The 19,654-nt window shown below is 43.2% G+C and overlaps 1 long non-coding RNA gene across 1 annotated transcript; it reads left to right on the top strand.

The window, feature by feature from the left end:
- The first annotated feature begins 9,040 nt into the window (after positions 1–9,040).
- Positions 9,041–18,679, top strand: LOC115510687. Its single transcript, XR_003967815.1, has 2 exons — positions 9,041–9,402; positions 17,735–18,679. It is a non-coding gene; the product is annotated as an uncharacterized LOC115510687 (long non-coding RNA).
- The last annotated feature ends 975 nt before the right edge of the window (positions 18,680–19,654 follow it).

Here is a 19,654-nt window from a genome sequence, read left to right on the forward strand (position 1 = left end):
CAGTCGGTTGAGCCTCTGACTCTTGGTTTCAGCTCAGGTTAGGATCCCAGGGTCATGGGATCCAGCCCCGCATAGGGCTCCGGGCTGAGCGTGAAGCCTGCTTAAGACTCACTCTCTCTCCCTCTCTGCCCTTCTCTGCTCATGCACTCTCTCCCTTCCTCTCTAAAATAAATAATAAACACAAAAAAGGAAATTAAAAAATAAATTAAAAGGGAAATAAATAAAAAGATGTCCAACTTCACTAATGATGTCAGTTAAGACAATATATAATTTTTTCATCTCCCAGTGTTTTTTAAATACCCAGTTTTGCCAGGGATGTAAGAATATAAAAGTCATCACATACAGCTGATGGGACTATAATTAGATAAACTGGAGGAAAAATTGGGAATACACATGAGAAGTCTTAAAAATCATGTACCCTTTGGCTCAGTAATTCCTCTTCAAATAATTTATCTCAAGGAAACAATCATGGGTGTGTTCAAGGTTGCCTACGGTAGTAAAAACTTGGAAAACATCTTAACTGTCCAACAATAGGAATGTTATGGTCTCCTTTGTGTAAAAAGTATAATGAATAAATAAATACATAAATGCATGAATAGCAGAGTTCCCCAGCAAAGTCTGTCCTAGGCCATTTGAGCCATTTGTGGGATGGCCTGGTGGCTCCTTGGGAGTTCCTTTTCCTGAACTGGCAGGTGAAGCCAGTAGGAGGGAGGAGTTTGGGGAGCATAGGCTTGGGGGTGGGGAAAAGCAGACAATGGGCCTGTTGAATATCTGAGAGAGAGGTTTGAGACAGAAAAGATGTTTTCAAGAGAGATTTTGTGAGTTTTTAAATCTGGGGGTGGGGGCGGGATTGACAAAAGAGATATCATAGGTGTGGCAGTGAAAGGTGTCTGGGAGAAAAGTAAAGCAGATAAGAGGGTACAGCAAATGTGGGACGTGAGGGAACTTTGCAGGTTTATTTAGGGTGGTCAGGAAAGACCCCTCTGATGGGTTGCCATTTCTCAGAGACCTGAAGGAAAAGTGAGAACTACCAAAGAAGTCTAGGCAGAGGGACCAAGAGCAAAGGCCCTGAGGCAGCAACATGCTTGCTATGTTTGAAAAATAACAAAGAGGCAGCTTGGTTGGAGTGTGGTGAGCAGAAAGGAGAGTGGGAGAAGACAAGGTCAATGAAGTAGCTAGATCAGTCATGTAGGGCATTGATTTGCCTTTTTCTCTGATTGAGATGGGGAGCCATGGAGAGATTTTGAGTAGAGAAAAGACATGACCTAATTTATGCTTTTAAAGGATCACTCTGGAAAGTGCAATGTAGAGAACAGACTTGGGAGTCAGGTGTAGGGACTGAAGATAGAAACTGGAACTAGCTAGGAAGCTACAGCAATAATCCAAGCAGAAGGCAGTGGCTGGGACCAGAATGACAGCAGAGAAGGTGGTAAGAAGCGTTTAGATACTAGATATATTTGAAGGTAAACTGGTAGGATTTGCTAATGGATGGGGTAAGCTCTGTGTATGTGTGTGTGTGTGTGTGTGTATACACTGGGATCCCACCTCATTCCAAATGCATCAGATTCTCGGCAGATAGTTCATAGTATTACTTAAAGCTCCCCAGGAGAGAGGCACTTGGCTGGCTCAGTCAGTGGAGCATGCAACTCTTGATCTTGGGGTTGTGGGTTTGAGCCTCATGTTGGGTGGAGAGGTTACTTAAAAATAAAAAAATTAAAACGAAAAAAGCTCCCCAGGAGATTTTTTTAAATGTTTTATTTATTTTTGAGAGAGTCAGAGAGCATGAGCAGGGGAGGGACAGATAGAGAGAGGGAGAGACAGAATCTGAAGCAGGCTCCAGGTTCTGAGCTGTTAGCACAGAGCCTGACACGGAGCTGAAACTCATGGACTGTGAGATCTTGACCTGAGCCAAAGTCCAGAAGCTTAACCAACCAACTGAGCCACCCAGGCCCCACTCCCCGGGAGATTCTTTTTTTTTTTTAAATATAAAATTTATTGTCAAATTGGTTTCCATACAACACCCAGTGCTCATCCCAACAGGTGCCCTCCTCAATGCCCATCACCCACTTTCCCCTCCCCAGGAGATTCTAATGTGCAACCAGGGTTGAGAACCATAGCTCTAGGTTGGTAGGGTTTTGGGAAACTTGTATTCTTTTTCTTATCTTTATTTTCCACACTTTCTACAATAAAAATTGAAATAAAGAAGGAAAAGATATTTTAAACAAAACATCTTCCCTCCCCCATCCTGGGATATGAAATGAATAAGATAATAGCCATTGAGCTTTATTTTTTTCCATATATATGTATATGGAAATATACATATTTCCACATATATATATATGGAATATATATATATATTTTACCATTTTATTTATTTTTTTAGTTTACATCCAAGTTAGTATATAGTGCAACAATGATTTCAGGAGTAGATTTCTTTTTCTTTTTCATTTATTTTTGAGAGACAGTAGAGAGAGAGAGAGAGAGAGTGTGAGTGTGTGTGGAAGGGGGGAGCGGGGGAGGGGCAGAGAGAGAAGGAGACAGAGAATCTAAGCAGAGTCCAGGCTCCCAGCTGTCAGCACAGAACCCAATGCGGGGCTCAAACCCACAAGCTGTGAGATCATGACCTGAGCTGAAGTGGGATGCTTAACCAAATGAGCCACCCAGGCGCCCCTCCAGGAGTAGATTTCTTAACGCTCCTTACCCATTTAGCCCATCCCCCCTCCCACAACCCCTCCAGTAACCCTCTGTTTTTTCTCCACATTTAAGAGTCTCTTATGTTTTGTCTCCCTCCCTGTTTTTATATTATTTTTGTTTCCCTTCCCTTATGTTCATCTGTTTGGTATCTTAAAGTCCTCATATGAGTGAAATTATATGATATTTGTCTGTCTCTGAGTAATTTCACTTAGCATAATACCCTCTAGTTCCATCCACATAGTTGCAAATGGCAAGATTTCATTCTTTTTGATTGCTGAGTAATATTCCATTGTGTGTATATATACATATAAATATATATATACATATATATATACACACATGTATACACATATATATGTGTATATGTGTGTGTGTGTGTGTGTGTATATATATATATATATATATATATATATATATATATATATATACCACTTCTTTATCCATTCATCCATTGATGGACATTTGGGCTCTTTCCATACTTTGGCTATTGTTGATAGTGCTGCTATAAACATTGGGGTGCATGTGTCCCTTCAAAACAGCATACCTGTATCCCTTAGATAAATACCTAGTAGTGCAATTGCTGGGTCGTAGGGTAGTTCTATTTTTAATTTTTTGAGGAAGTTCCATACTGTTTTCTTTTTTTTAATGTAAAATTTATTGTCAAATTAGTTTCCATACAACACCCAGTGCTCATCCCAACAGGTGCCTTCCTCAATGCCCATCACCCACCCACCCCTCCCTCCCACCCATCAACCCTCAGTTTATTCTCAGTTTTTAAGAGTCTCATGGTTTGGTTCTCTCCCTCTCTAACTTTTTTTTTTCCTTCCCCTCCCCCATGGTCTTCTGTTAAGTTTGTCAGGATCCACATAAGAGTGAAAACATATGGTATCTGTCTTTCTCCGTATGACTTATTTCACTTAGCATAACACTCTCCAGTTCCATCCACATTGCTACAAAAGGCCATATTTCATTCTCTCTCATTGCCAAGTAGTATTCCACATACTGTTTTCCAGAATGGCTGCTTCAGTTTGCATTGCCACCAGCAGTGCAAAAGAGATCCTCTTTCTCCACATCCTCGCCAACATCCGTTGTTGCCAGAGTTGTTAATGTTAGCCATTCTGACAGGTGTGAGGTGGTATTTCATCGTGGTTTTGATTTGTATTTCCCTGATGATAAGGGATGTTGAGCATTTTTTCATGTATCAGTTGGCCATATGGATGTCTTCTTTGGAGAAGTGTCTATTCATGTCCTTTCCCCATTCCTTCACTGGATTACTTGTTTTTTGGGTGTTGAATTTGAGAAGTTCTTTCTAGATTTTGGATACTAACTCTTTATCTGATATGTCGTTTGCAAATATCTTCTCCCATTTCGTTGGTTGCCTTTTAGTTTTGCTGATTGTTTCCTTCTCTGTGCAGAAACTTTGTTATTTTGATGAGGTCCCAGTAGTTCATTTTTGCTTTTGTTTCCCTTGCCTCCGGAGACGTGTTGAGTAAGAAGTTGCTGCAGCCAAGGTCAAAGAAGTTTTTGCCTGTTTTCTCCTTGAGGATTTTGATGGCTTCTTGTCTTACATTTAGGTCTTTCATCCATTTTGAGTTTATTTTTGTGTATGGTGTAAGAAAGTGGTCCAGGTTCATTTTTCTGCATGTCGCTATCCAATTTTCTCAACACCATTTGCTGAAAAGACTGTCTTTATTCCATTGGATATTCTTTCCTGTTTTGTCAAAGATTAGTTGGCTATATGTTTGTGGGTCCATGTCTGGGTTCTCTATTCTGTTCCATTGATCTGAGTGTCTGTTTTGTGCCAGTACCATACTGTCTTCATGATTATAGCTGTGTAATACATCTTGAAGTCTGGGATTGTGATGCCTCCTGCTTTGGTTTTCTTTTTCAAGATTGCTTTGGCTACTCAGGGTCTTTTCTGGCTCCATACACATTTTAGGATTGCTTGTTCTAGCTCTGTGAAGAATGCTGGTGTTATTTTGATAGGGGTTGCACTGAATATGTGTATTGCTTTTAATGATTAGTATTGACATTTTAATGATATTTGTTCTTCTTATCCAGGACCATGGAATCTTTTTCTATTTTTTTTATGTCTTCTTCAACTTTTTTCATAAGCTTTCTATAGTTTTCAGCATGTAGATTTTTCACCTCTTTGGTAACATTTATTCCTAGGTATTTTATGGTTTTTGGTGACCATACAGCTGTATGTTAATGATCATTTCCCCATTTGCAAATCTTTTTTTAAAAATATTTTTTTTAGTGTTTATTTTTGAAAGAGAGCGAGTGAGCAGGTGAGGGGCAGAGAGAGAGGGAGACAGAATACCAAGCAGGCTCTGCGCTGTCACACAGAGCCCTATGTAGGGCTCAAACTCATGATCTGAGCTGAAACCAAGAGTCAGAAGCTTAACTAAGCCATCCAGGTGCTTCCCCACTTGCCAACTTCTTACCTTCTTTCCATGGTCAGAATAAATGCTACCTTCTCTCTGGAGTCCCTTGAGCTTCCCCAACTGTCTGTAATGGCTCATTTCTGCCCACTTCTATGGCTCATGGCCCCACTTTTTGGAGCCTAGTTCTTCAGTGTTTGTGCTTGGAGTCTTCTTTTTGGCTGGAGGAGGACTTTCCTGTGAACCTACTCTGGAAACTGTCAAAGCAGGCCCTTAGAGGTTCTATTTGTCTGAAGTCCCCAGTCCGGTTGGGAAAAATGGTGCAGAAAACCCTGGAATATCAGGTCATGGGGACACAAGCAGGCCAAAGTCTGTCCCTGGAACTGGGACATGCTGTGGCCTCCCCTGAGGCACTAGCTTCCTGGTTCCTTGTCCTGAATCCCTTATTCTTGGGAGGTAAGGAGTGAGCTATTTGTGTAAGAGTCAGGCCTTGGAATGTATCCCAAGTTCTCTGGCACCAGGTACCCTGTTTGGAGGCCTAATAAAAAGCTATGAAGAGTGGTGGAGAAAGCCTCTTCTCCTCTTACACATCCTCTGCCCACACACTATTTAGTATCTGGCTTTTATAAAAAAATCTTTTAAGTTATAGGAGTGCTTGGCTGGCTCATTCAGTAGAGCATGTGACTCTTGATCTTGAGGTTGTGAGTTCAAGCCCCACATTGGATATAGAGATTACTTTAAAAATTAAAAAAGCAAAACAAAACACTTTTTATGGGGCATCTGGATGGCTCAGTCGTTTAAGTGTCCAACTTCGCTCAGGTCTTGATCTTATGGTTTGTGAATTCGAACCCTGAGTATGGCTCTGTGCAGACAGCTCAGAGCCTGGAGCCTGCTTCAGATTCTGTGTTGTGTCTCCCTCTCTCTGCCCCTCCCCCACTTGCTCTCTCTCTCTCTCTCAAAAACAAATGAACACTAACACATTTTTAATCTTTTATGTCATGACTAATTATATTTTGCTCAAAAATATAATTTTGATGACCACACATTATTCTCATTAACCATAATTTAATCATTCCCCATTGTTCAAAATTTAGATTATTTTTAGCTTGTACTACTATATGTAATGCCACCTGGTAAATGATCTAAAAGGAATAAGTAGAATGCAGTCCCCATATTTTGAGACTTCAACTAAGAGGAAAATCTCATTTTCCACAGTTTTCCCCACCTTCTTTTTTTATTCTGCTTTGGAAAGGCAATCGCTGTTGCCAGCATCTGAATAATATTTATCTTTATTATTATTATCTACACTTGTAGATAGCTTTACAGTTCACAAAACACATTCTCATATATTATCTAATCTAAACACAACTATAAAATAGGTTATTATCCCCATTTTACATTTGGGTAAATTGAGGCTTAAAGAAGGTATATGACATGTTCAACATGACACAATTACTTAAACTTTTTTTTTTATTTGAGAGAGAGCACGGACACATGAGCCATGGCGAGAGGCAGAGAGAGAGAGAGAGAGAGAAAGAATTCCAAGCAGGCTCCACCTTCAGCACGGAGCTCCACTCAGGGCTTGATTCCACGACGCTGGGATCATGACCTAAGCTGAAAACAAGAGTCGGATGCTCAATGGACTGAGCCACCAGGGCCCACCCAAGGTAACGCATGAGAAGTTATCTGGTGTCAGAGCTGGGACTTGGGCACAGGTCTGGGACTCCCAAAACCATATCCTCCACCATGTACAAAGTCACATGCTAGAAGTCATGGGAGAGAGGTGGATGGTGGCAGAAGGAGAGGTACGGAACAACTCTACAAGTTAGAGTGGTCAGTGCCATCAGTGGAATACAAATAAATTGCTACAGCTTGTAAGGACAAAGCGTTTCTTCTCATTGGGGACCACTGCTGAAAGTTTTTCAAGAAAAACAATGACTAAAAGTCAGGTCTTCAAGGATAAGTAGGATCTGTATATTCAGAATAAGGAGGGCTTTCCAGAGGCACAGTGAAAGGGAAAGGAAAGTGTGACTGGTTGAGAAAAGGCCAGCACAGGGAGTAAGAGATGCGGGAAGAATGGAATTGTAGCCTCACAGAGGCTAGAGCCACAAGGCCTTGGAAACAGAGACTTAGAGCAATCTGCTGAAGGAGGTACCAAGCAAGAAAGGGCAGGGTCCTGATTTTACCCTGGCCTCTGGTCACCAGGACCAGTGTTCCTTGCATACAATAAACTTTATAAACCTCCTGAAACTAAGGGTCCATTTCCTTGGACTAATATTTGCTGTGGAGTATGGGATTAATAACCAGTGGGAAGATGAGAGATCAACATCAGATCAGAAGGCTACTGCAGTGGCTTGGCAAGGTGACAAATGAAGCCCAAAGAAGGTGGAGTCAGAGGAACAAAGAGGTGAGACTGGAGAAGTAAATATTGCAAAGGTTGCACCATTAGCGCTGGTACCTGATCAAATACGGGAGGCAACACAGAAGAAGGGACTAGACATAGGTTTTCAGCTCCTGAGAGAAAGCAGCTTCAGTGGTGTGAGAAGGGCAGAAGGGCAGGAGTGGTAAGAAGTTGGTGAGGAGCCAGAGAGAGCAGGTAGACTTCCAAGAAGTTGTGCGCCATTGCAGAGCATCTGCACCCATGCTTCTGCTGTTTGTGAAATATCTATCTCATATATATATATATATATATATATATATATATATACACATATATATATGCAAAATATATATATTTTGGGAAAATACACAAGTGATGTCACTCCTGGCCTGGAGGGTAGGGGTAAAATAGGTGGTTCGTAGGCAAGGGTCAGCTGTCTCTCTTTTTTATATTACACTTTTAGATTATGAACCATGGGCACATAATATTGAATAGCAAACTAATTCGAAAAAGTCTTTCAAGTTGTGTAGTAAATGTTAGGAAAGAAATAGGGCAGTAACAGAAGGGAGTGGCACGTTCTCCTTAAAGCACCTTCAGAAGATGAAACTGACAATGTGAGGGGGAGGGGTTAGGTGGAACAAGGCCCGGAGTGGGAGGAGAGAGGCCCAGGGCCCAGAGGAAGTTCTCGCAACAACGGAGGAGAAAGGGCCTTCTGTGGTGGCGGGTGGAAAATGGTGAGGAGGCGGCGAGGAAAATGGAGAGGGCGCTGCCAGCATTCCATCTCGGCCGAAAGCAGGCGTTGATGTAGTGATATTTACACTCGTCGGACCTGCAAAATGCTCTGCAGAATGCTCGTGGGCCTGAAAAGAACGAGTTCTCAGACCTTACTGGTGTAAATGGGAATTGTTCCGGCGTCGGGGGATGAATATTCCAGGCAGCCACGTTTATGGTGGTAAACACAGTAAACAAAGAAAAGGACATGAACAACATAATTATTAGATGAGCTGAGGCGCCTTCACGCCGTGCATCAATATTCAGCCATTAGTAGAGTAAACCCGGACAGGACTTCGGGTTTCCAAGGTGTGCTAGAAAAGCAAGATGCCAGTGTAGTATGCTATGCGATGCCATCTTAGAAAACAAAAGGAAACACTGTGTGTGTGTGTGTGTGTGTGTGTGTGTGTGTGTGCGCTCGCGCGCCCCCGTAGTTTTACGTGAGCATGGGGGTAAATACGCTGGCCAAAATTGGGATGGCGGAAGCAGAAGGAGAGAGGGGGAAAATCCTTAACACTTGCAGAGTAAAACGAGCAAGTGCAAAATAAAAAACAAAAAAGCTACGTAGGGCGCCAGGGTCGCAGGTAAAGACCGTGAGGCAGGGCTGATCCGGGCGCAGGCCAAGCGGCACCGGACCAGGGGCACCTCCGGCTTCGCCGCCGGTGGCTATACTTCCAGTCCGAGGATGTCCGCTCGGCGCGCGTACCTCGGTGCGAGCTTCCCCCGAGCTCTTTGTTAACGGAGGGTGGGGAGAAAGCGGGGCAGGCGCCTAGCGCACCGGGCAGCGGCGGCTTGGGGGGTGGGGCGGGGACGGCCCAGCGAGTTGCTCGCCTCGCTGCCCTTCCCCCACCGCCCGGCCGCAGCCCCTGCCGGCCGCCCAGGTCTCGTCCCGCCTCACGGCCGGCGCTCCCCAGCCCGGGCCGCTCCGCACGCCTCGCCGCCTGCTGGGCTACTGATGCCCTCCATCCACACAAAGACGCGTGCGCCCGGGCGGGGAGCGCAGGGGCTGGCACGCACCACCGGCGGGCCTTCTGTCTGCACCCCCTCTCCCGGCCGCCGCCGGCGCACTCCCACGGCCCCCACTCCCTCGTCTCTCGTCTGAGCCGCCATTTGCTCCTCGCCTCCCCGTCTCAGCTACCGGTGTTCTCAGATCTACTTTCCGTCTCTTCGTAGGTATCTCATGGAATTTAAATCCTACAGTATTTATACTTTGTTATCAGGTTTATTTTGCTTAGCATGTTTACAGGGTCCGTCCATGTTGTAATATGTGACCATTTTTTTTTTACATTGTACATAACAAAATTTATCATTGCAACCAAATTTAAGTGTACAGTTCAGTAGCACTAAGTACATTCACATGGTTGTGCAACCATGGCCACTATCGATCTCCAGAATGTTCCCAACATCCAACTGAAACTGTGTACCCATTAAACAATGATCCCCCCAACCCCTGGCAACCACCATTCTACTTTCTATTAATTTGGGGACATTCACCTTTGTATTTGCAAAGGGACAAAGCCACGCACTGGAGACTATCCAGATGCGGATAACAAGTTAGTAAAGCCTGGTTGTATGAAAAAGAGTGGCGGGAACTGAGAACGTTCAAGAAAGGTCCTGGGACGCCTGGGTGGTTCAATCGGTCAGTTAAGCATTGGACTCAATCTCTGCTCAGGTCATGATCTCACTGTTAGTTCCAGCCTCACACTGGGCTCTGCACTGACAGTGTGGAGCCTGCTTGGGACTCTCTCTTCCCTGCTTTCTGCCCCTCCCCTGCTCTCTCTAAATAAATGAATAACTTAAAAAAGAAAGTGAGGTCCTGGGATTATTTTAGTTCATGTAAACAAAACAAAACTAGAGGTTTTAGTTTAACAAATAGAAAGGCCAATACTATGATAACTGGGAAAGACTCAAGGGACCATGAAGACTGCCTTCACCCTCCTAAAGAACAACAATATAGGAAAGTGGACTGTCCTGTGGTTCATATTTAAAATTTTCTAGTAGCAGGCACCTGGGTGGCTCAGTCAGTTGAGTGTCCAACTTAAGCTCACAGTTCATGAGTTAGAGCCCCGTATCAGGCTCACTGCTATCAGCATGGAGCCCACTTGAGATCCTCTGTTTCCGCCTCTCTCTGCCCCTCCCTCGCGCTCACTCTCAAAAATAAAAAAATAGTAATAAAAAAAATAAAATATTCTGGTAGCCACATTAAAAAAATAAAAAGAGGGGCACATTGGTGTCTCAGTTGGTTGAGTGTGGGACTCTTGATTTTGGCTCACATCATGATCTCAGGGTCATGGGATCAAGCCCCACTGAGCATGGAGCTGCTTGGGTTTCTGTCTCTCCCTCTGCCCCTCTTCCCCACTGGCCTAATTGCTCTAAAATAAAAAATAAATTAGTTAATTAAAAATAAAAAGAAACACTAAAATTCTTAACTTAGCACAATGTATCCAATATATTATTGTTTCAACATATAATCAACTTTAATAAGATATCTCCCATTCTTTTTTTCTTTTTTTTTTTTTTTTTAATTTTTTTTTTTCAACGTTTATTTATTTTTGGGACAGAGAGAGACAGAGCATGAACGGGGGAGGGGCAGAGAGAGAGGGAGACACAGAATCAGAAACAGGCTCCAGGCTCCGAGCCATCAGCCCAGAGCCCGACGCGGGGCTCGAACCCACTGACCGTGAGATGGTGACCCGGCTGAAGTCGGACACTTAACCGACTGCGCCACCCAGGCGCCCCTCTCCCATTCTTTTTTTCATACTTGGTCTTTTTTTTTTTTTTTTAATGTTTATTTATTATTTTTGAGAGAGAGAGAGCAGGGGAGGGGCAGAGAGAGAGAGGAAGACACAGAATCCAAAGCAGGCTCCAGACTTTGTGCTGTCAGCAGAGCCCAATGTGGGGCTCAAACTCACAAACCATGAGATCATGACCTGAGTGGATGTCGGATGCTTAACTGACTGAGCCACCCAGATGCCCTTCATACTTGGTCTTTCAGATCAGGTTAGCCACATTTCAAGTGCTCAACAGCCATTTATGGCTACTATATTGGACAGTGCAGGGTTGGAACCTGGGACATAGGTATCAGACAGGTTTGGGATCAAGATCCATATTCCATTCCATTCCATACTAGGCTGTGTGACTGGACAAATTACTTACCCTCTCTTATCTGTTTCTTCACTTACAAAGTGGAACTGACAAAGCCCCCCTCTGTAGGCTAATTGTGAGGACTAATGGCATGTGAAGCATTTAGTATATGCTCACTAAGTGTTGATAATTATTAGTGGTAAATAAGATGATTATTAATTTGAAATAATGAGATTTCAGTATTACTGTTAGTATGACCTCATTCACTTCCATTAGATGTTATGGCTTGGAGACATTCCAGGGGGACAAAGTTAAAAGACAATGGACAAATTGGGAAAACCTATTTGCAACACATATAACAAACATTATTTTTAATATGTAGGAAGTGCTTGCAAATAAATAAGAAAATGGGGAATCTGAATGGGAAATTCAAAAAAGGAGACAAACATCTAAAGTGATTTTTTTGGGGGGGCGCCCGGGTGGCTCAGTCAGTTGGTCGACCGACTCCAGCTCAGGTTATGATCTCGCAGTCAGTGAGTTCAAGCCCCATGTTGGGCTCTGTGCTGACAGCTCAGAGCCTGGAGCCTGCTTCGGATTCTGGGTCTCCCTCTCTCTCTGTTCCTCCCCCACCCACACTGTGTCTCTCTCTGTCTCTCAAAAATTAATAAATGTTAAAATTTTTTTTAAAAAAATAAAGTGATTTTTTTTTTAACAAAGACCCATTTGATATAAGTTCAATTCTCCTAGGAACTGAATAAAAATAAACACATGAGACCATTGTTGAGTAATAAATTGCCAATGACCATAATTTTGCAGCACCTAATATTGAAGAAAGTGTGAAGAGATCAAATTTCTTTTCAAATCAAGATTTTCTGAAGTTTTGATAGATCTGATTCCAGATTATCAGGATAAACAAGCTGAGTTCTTGCTTCAAAGGGTGGGGGGTGGGGTACTACCCAGACAGCCTATTCTGCCCACCTTTTTCCTATTCCAAATGAAGCTGGACAGCCAACGCATACCTAGCAAGTTTGAGTTTTCTGCCTTATCACATGTGCAGTCACTTCACATTTGCTTTGCTAACAGTCCTTCAAAACTAGTGTTGACATTTCTCAAGGCTTGAAATAGTCCCAACATTGTTCCAAATTTGGGCAGGGCTAACTTACATTCTTACTTAAGCCATAATACCCCCAGAATATTCTTAGACTTCTGGCTAACTCCTTTGGGAATGCCTTATCTGCCAGCAGGGTCAGCTACGTAATTTGTGGGGCTCAGTGTGAAATCAAAGTGTGGGGCCTCTTTTTTCATAAAAGGGAAAAAGGCTGTTTATGTTCTGCAGTTGCTCTCTCAGTCTCTCATGGTGTTTTTTATTTGCTATTTATTGTTGTGCTCTTAGGTATGGGGACACTTGAAGGACAAGTGCAGACCCTTTGAGGTGCCGGGTGCCACTGCCCTGCCCTGAGACAGCATCCATATCCCAGTCTGGGAAAACTTGACCCAGTGGGCGTGGGGGGTGGGGACTAATCAGACTCGTCTAAGTCCTTCGTCTTCTGTTCCCTGCATTGTGCTGTACAGTGGTGCCTTGAGACAAAAGATGCCTCACAGTACAGGCCATCTCAAAGGGAGGGAGGGGTTAGAGGGTAAGAGGAAACTGAGAGAAAAAAACACATTGGTTAGGAGATCAAAATACTAACACTGCACGTACATCAGTGTCTGAGAGCTGGGGTAATGAGTCAGCCCCCGGAGAACTGATCCACTCTTTGTGTGTTAATAAATCAGGTCTTGAGCCAGGCAAGGCTGAGGGCCAGACTAAGCTCTGAGGTGAGTTGACACCAGGGGGATCTTTGTGGGTGGCCAGCCAGTCTTACCACAGTGACCCCATTCTGTCTCCCTGCATGTACTTCTAGAAAGTTCCTCGAACTGTTCAGGGGCTTGAATGGGAGAGAGGATGTGGTTAGTTATAGGCTAGAGGTGGGGTCTCACCCTTTTTCCCTCCCTTCCTTTAAACTCTTTTACTACATCACAAATCGCCTCTCTTCAGGTGTACTTCCAGGCCTCTGCCTTAGAGGGTAAGCCTACAGCCTTCTGAACATTTGGAAAAGGATACTTACATATGAAGCCAGTGCTAAGAATGCCTTTAGTTAAAGTTTAGGGGCCAACCTGCCGCATTCCACGTAAAGCCAGATTCTACACATGGGTTTCCCCTTCCTCCCCCACTCACTGGAAATCCAGCATTAAAAGAAACCAACACAGGTCCCGCACTTTAGTCAGACAAAGGATGAGAAATGGTTCTTTCCTGACTCAGAGGGAAGGGCTCAGCACCCAAACGCTGGTAACTACATGAGCCGAAAGAGGAGGGCTGGAGTGGGGCAGGAAAGCACCAGTCTGGCTCATTTAGTGTCCTCTCCAACAGCAGCCACCTCAGTATCTTTAGCCAAGACAACTATCGCACTCTTATCACTTAGGAAAGTTAAAGGGTTTTAGAAATGGGATAAAGACACCCCCCCCAAAAAAAAAGAAAGGAAAAAGAAATGGGATAAAGACCAAATATATACTTATTATAAATCACAGTTGCAAGGGAGCCTGGGTGTCTTAGTTGATTAAGTGTCTGGCTCTTGATTACAGCTCAGGTCATGATCTCATGGTTGGTGGGACCAAACCCCACGTGGGGCTCCGTGCTGATAGTGAGGAGCCTGCTTGGGATTCTCTCTCTCCCTCTCTCTCTACCCCTCCCCTGCTTGTGCACACACTCTCTCAAAATAAATAAATAAACATTAAATATTAAAAATATACATAAATAAGTCACAATGGTAAAGATGTCAATTTTTCCCTGTGGTAAACTGAAAAATGGTCCCCCCAAAAGATATCCATGTCTCCATTTCTGGGATGTGTAAATGTTACCTTATTTGGAAAAAAGGTCCTTGCAGAAGTGATTAAATTAAGGATTTTTTTTTTTTTACGTTTTTTTAATTTTATTTTTATTTTTGGGACAGAGAGAGACAGAGCATGAACGGGGGAGGGGCAGAGAGAGAGGGAGACACAGAATCGGAAACAGGCTCCAGGCTCTGAGCCATCAGCCCAGAGCCCGACGCGGGGCTCGAACCCACAGACCGCGAGATCGTGACCTGGCTGAAGTCGGACGCTTAACCGACTGCGCCACCCAGGTGCCCCTAAATTAAGGATTTTTAAATGAGGGAACTATCCTGGATTATCTGAGTGAGCCTAAATGCCATCAAAGGCACACTTACAACAGAGAGGCAGAGGATCTGACACTCAGAAGAGGGGATAATGTGACTATGGAAACCGGAGCAATGCAAAGAGATCAAAAGTTAGCAGTTTTGAGTGGTAAAACCATACATAGGTAATTTATATTTTTCTTTTTAATTACCTGGTCTTTTTAAAACAAACATGCACTGATTCTAAAAAGATGTACTTAAATGTATATGATTGCTCTCTGTTTCAATAGGAGCAATCAAAATGTCTTCTTTTTCAAGAACATGTTTTAGTATGCCTAGTTGCAAGGTACATTGTTTTCACCGAGCACCTACTATCTCTTAAGTTCATTGTATATTATATTATTCAATCTTTCACAGCGATGTTATGGGACAGGTAATAAAAATATAAAATAATTCCCATTTTACAGATGAGGCAATGAAGCCCAAAGTCAGTCATCTATTAACATCAGGACTAGGATTTGAGAGCACATTGGTCTTTTTTTTTTTTTTTAATTTTTTAAATGTTTATTTGAGAGAGAGAGAGAGAGGGATCCCAAGCAGGCTCCTCACTGTCAGCATGGAGCCCTATGTAGGGCTCGATCCCACCAACAATGAGATCATGACCTGAGCCGATATCAAGAGGTGGACACTTACCCAACTGAGCCACCCAGGAGCCCCAGAAAGCACATCTGTCTTTAAAGTCCATGCCCTAATTTGTAATTTTGAAATAACCTAAATGTCCCTCAGTGGGAACCAATCAAATTACAGCATATCCATACACTGTAAAACTCTATAGCCATAAAAATAAAAACGACAATGCTCTCTCCATATTGATAAGGACATGTTTCGAAAATACAGTGTTAAGTGGGCAGAAAAAACCAACAAAGTGCAGAAGGTGTGTATAACATGGTACCATTAAAGTTAAAATGCAATAAGAGTATATTTTTGTTTCAGCTTGTATATACATGAAAACAACATTAGAAGGATAAACAAAAACCTAAATACAGGGTTATCTATTTGGGGTGGGGGAAATGGGCAGATGAGGCATAGGAACATGACAGATACTCTTCACTCTATACCTTTATATATATATATATATTTTTAGTTTTGAGTCATGGAGTCAAATTACCTATTCAAAAGTAAACATATAAACCTTTTAAAAGCAAAATATAATCAAACATAGCTCTTTTGTTTTTCTACTCTTTTCTACTCTTCCACACACCTCACACATCCTTGGAGGGCAGTGTGCATCCCCTTTTCAATGAGACTCCTCTAGTAGTGCTGACAACAGCATCAGCACACAGACCAGGAGAGACTGCCGTGCTAGCAAGCAGTGCCAGACCAACCACACTCTTTCCTTATCCCTGACTTAGAAAAATAAAACCAGTAGGCAAATACACTAGTCAGCATTTCTGAAGCCAGCTGTTAACCAATCCTCTTCTTGCCCTTTACTCTCTTTTCTTCCTTTTTCCAGAAAAACCTGGAAAGCTCTGCAGAACTTTGCAAAATGCTTTAGTAGTGCTGGCTGCCTTGTTGTTTTCCTTCTCTCCTTTGGCCTGTGTCATCCTTGCAGGCAAGGACCGCAGTCTGACTTCCTGCCAGCTCGCCCTGCTGGGTTCATCTCAGTGCCTTAAAAAAAAAAAAAAAAAATCTGCATTTTCCTAAACCTACGAACCTCAAATTAGAGGTCATTTTGTACAACTCTCCACCCAGAGTAGAACATTCCAGTTGTAAAATTTAGCAGAGTAAATATATTTGGTTTTAAAACACAATCGCTTGGTTTCACTTTGTCTAACCAATCAAGTCGAGTGACAGCTCTCATAAAATATCTGCTCTTGCTAAGGATCCCACAGGGCAGGTCTATTTGTGTGTGAAGTCTAACAGTGCAGAGAGCCCCAGTAAATTTCCATTTAGTAATTCAGTGACTGTTAATCGACACCTAATGTGTATCCATGGGTGTCTGAGGCCCTGTGCTGGGGATAGAAACAAACATGAGACTCAGTTCTTGCCACCGATCTCTAATAACCCTGTTAGGACACCATCAGCTCATAGATGTGTCGGGACTCACTAGTTTTGTTCTTTAAAGCCATTTGCAAGGTATCAACTATATCACTGAGTTATGGGCATTTTCGTGGTTAGCTGTTGTCAGAAATATGATTTATATGAACAGTTTTCTCCTTTTTTAGGGTATTGGGGAAATACCTTTTCTATTGCAAAGATCACAGCCAGAGGTTGAACTCTAGGTAATGTAATCCATATAAGACTCACTAACCTTTTCAGGGTGTTAATTTAGTCATAACAGTGTCATAGCTTTCAGTTTCCAGCTTTCATTAGCTGGAATTCTTTCGCTAATGTGCAGGAAATTTGAGATGTATGTATGCCAGATGTGTTCAATGAAAGGTTCTGCTTAAATCAGATGTGAGTCTAAAAGCAAGACATTCCCAGCGATGCTGAGCTTGGCAGGGATTCAGGTGTCTAGAATCATACCACATACATCCCCTGAGCGTGCTGGGCCAGAACACTACCATGCAGCGTTGCTAAATTCACTAGGAACTCAGAGCAGAAGGCCCCATGGAGACTGCATACCCACTCCTTATTACACATGTACAGCATCACCAGGAGTGATACCACGAGATTCATTCTGTATTGGGTTATTCTCAGAGGAAAACCCCAACCAGGTTGAGGATAATGAGCACCATACACTGTAAAAAGCATCAAGAAGCTATGTGGCTTCCACATATCCACACAGAACACATCAGCAGGAAGAAGGAGCATTATATTACCAGGTTTCCTGTCAGGACATCCTGGCTCAAAACACAGTTTTGTCACTGAAAAACATAAGATAACCGGCAGATGTGAAACTGCAAGATTGTGTCCTTGAGGCTCTCAGAAATCTGTCAGCTTAAAAGGAGAGCTCAGGGGTGCCTGAGTGGCTCAGTCAGTTGGGTGACTGACTTCGGCTCAGGTCATGATCTCACAGCTCATGAATTCGAGCCCTGCATCAGGCTCTGTGCTGACAGCTCAGAGCCTGGAGACTGCTTCAGATTTTGTGTCCCTCTCTTTCTGCCCCTCCCCTGCTTATTCTCTCTCTCAAAAATAAACAAAAAGCAAAAAAAAAAAAAAAAAAAAAAAAGGAGAGCTCAAAAGCAGGTATGAAGATCACTCATTCCAATTACTGAGAGGTAGTTTGTTTTTGTTTTTGTTTCCAGGCAAGAGGAGCATGGGAATATGGAGACATGAACTGATTCAAGGAATCTGGCCTGGGGAAGGCCTCATGCACAGATTCTGAGCAGACAGGGTCTTGTCTTAAAGAGCCTTGGACCAAATTTACTACCAGCCTTATCCCGACCCCCATTTCCCCAGCTTCAAAGAGAATACAGGTGACCACAGACTCCGAAGTCTTGCAGGTTGGTGCAGACTTTTGAGAACCTGTTGTACATCTCTCACCCTTGTTCCAATGGGTACTATTTGTTAACACTAGAACTCATACTGTCCCACATTTGATCTTTCCTTCCTCAACCACAAACTTCTACTTCCTTCTATTTTTGTCTTCAGAATGCCAGTATTTTGTGTCCCAGTTTCATCTTGGGCACCAAGGAGTAGGATGAACTTTATAGTTCTGAAATTCTAGGTTCAGAAAATAGTGCTGTGGAGCACAAGGTGGGTGGGTTTCACTGTCACTCATGCCTGCACCTGTGAACAGGGAACCTCCTGAGGAAACACATATGGTCTCATCATATTCCACAGCCACCCAGCCACATCTCTCAAGGCCTGACTTCCTTTCCTCCCCACGCCCCACCCTCTGGGCAGAAGTAGCTGAGAAGGTGCTTCTCCAGCTCTTTCCTCTTCCCTGCTTAGCTCTATTATAGTTCACTAGGCCAACACTTTTCTTAGAACCAAAGTGTTTCTATTTAGGGGTCTGGGGAGCAATTCCATTTCCCTCTATCATCTCACCTGGATTTTCTGGCTTTCAGAAGAAAATGCTCCACTCAGAGATCTGGACTTATTTCTTCCCAAGCAGTGAGTCATATTCACAGACAAACCTTATCTCCTGGGCCACAACCTGGTTGGCTCCCAACTCACAGAATATGATCAAAGACTGTGTGTCTTTGTATCTTTATATTAACTTGCACATAATTCATTTAAACTTTGGAGAAAAATGCCTCATCATATCCTCCTACCTCCCCACCACTTGTTTTAATTTTCTCCACAGCTCATCCGACATACTATACCATCCTTCCTCCCTCCCTCCCTCCTTCCCTTTCTTCTTTCCTTCCTTCCTTTCATACTGTTTTTCTCTCTCTCCTCATTGGTCTATAAACTTTTTGAAGGTAGGGCTTTTGTTTGTTTTGTTCATTTCTGTATCCATAGGACCCAGCTCAATGCCTGGCACAGGGTACTCAATAAATGTTGAATAAACAAACTGTTGAATGAATAGCTGCTTATCCTTACTTTTCTCTGGGTCCTACCACTCCCTCTCCTGCCACAACGTTTTTACCTTGGCTTAACAGCTAAGGGATCATATGACTATATATGTTACATCAGCTCTGGAGGGGAGTGTACTTCTTCACCTCTGACATCTCCATCTGCTGAAACCACATTCACCTGGCAAGTCCTACCAACCTTCTCGTGGCACCATCCTTTAACCTCCCACAATAATCTTACCATGGTGATCTAGAGCACTCCAAGCCTGCATCACTCAACTACAGTTTAACACTTTCTGCCTTGTGCTGAGAATATAATTTTCCTGGATGCAATTTTTCTGATGCAACAGGGAAGTCAACAATAAGACGAGGGTAGTCTTTCCTTGGCGAAGCTAGCTTCCCACCCCTGCTCTCTCGTCTCCTACCCCTTTTCCACAGGTCCCCCTAGGCAGTACTTAATTGCTGAATTAAAAGAAGAACCCAGATCTGGGCCTTACACTTTCAGGCTGGCCAACTGCAAGGGGACCCATCTCTCAAACACTTATTAACTAAGTTCACACAGAGGCCAAGGGACATATAAACCAAATGCCAATCAATGTATGGATTCAAATGAAGAATAACAGACATTCTGAGGCTCTGGAATGGTTGAATTGACTTGACTGGCTGATCTTTTCCTCATGGTCTGAAGATTGCTTGGTAAATATG

Source organism: Lynx canadensis, chromosome A3, assembly GCF_007474595.2.
Source record: "Lynx canadensis isolate LIC74 chromosome A3, mLynCan4.pri.v2, whole genome shotgun sequence".
In the NCBI taxonomy this organism is placed as follows: Eukaryota; Metazoa; Chordata; class Mammalia; order Carnivora; family Felidae; genus Lynx; species Lynx canadensis.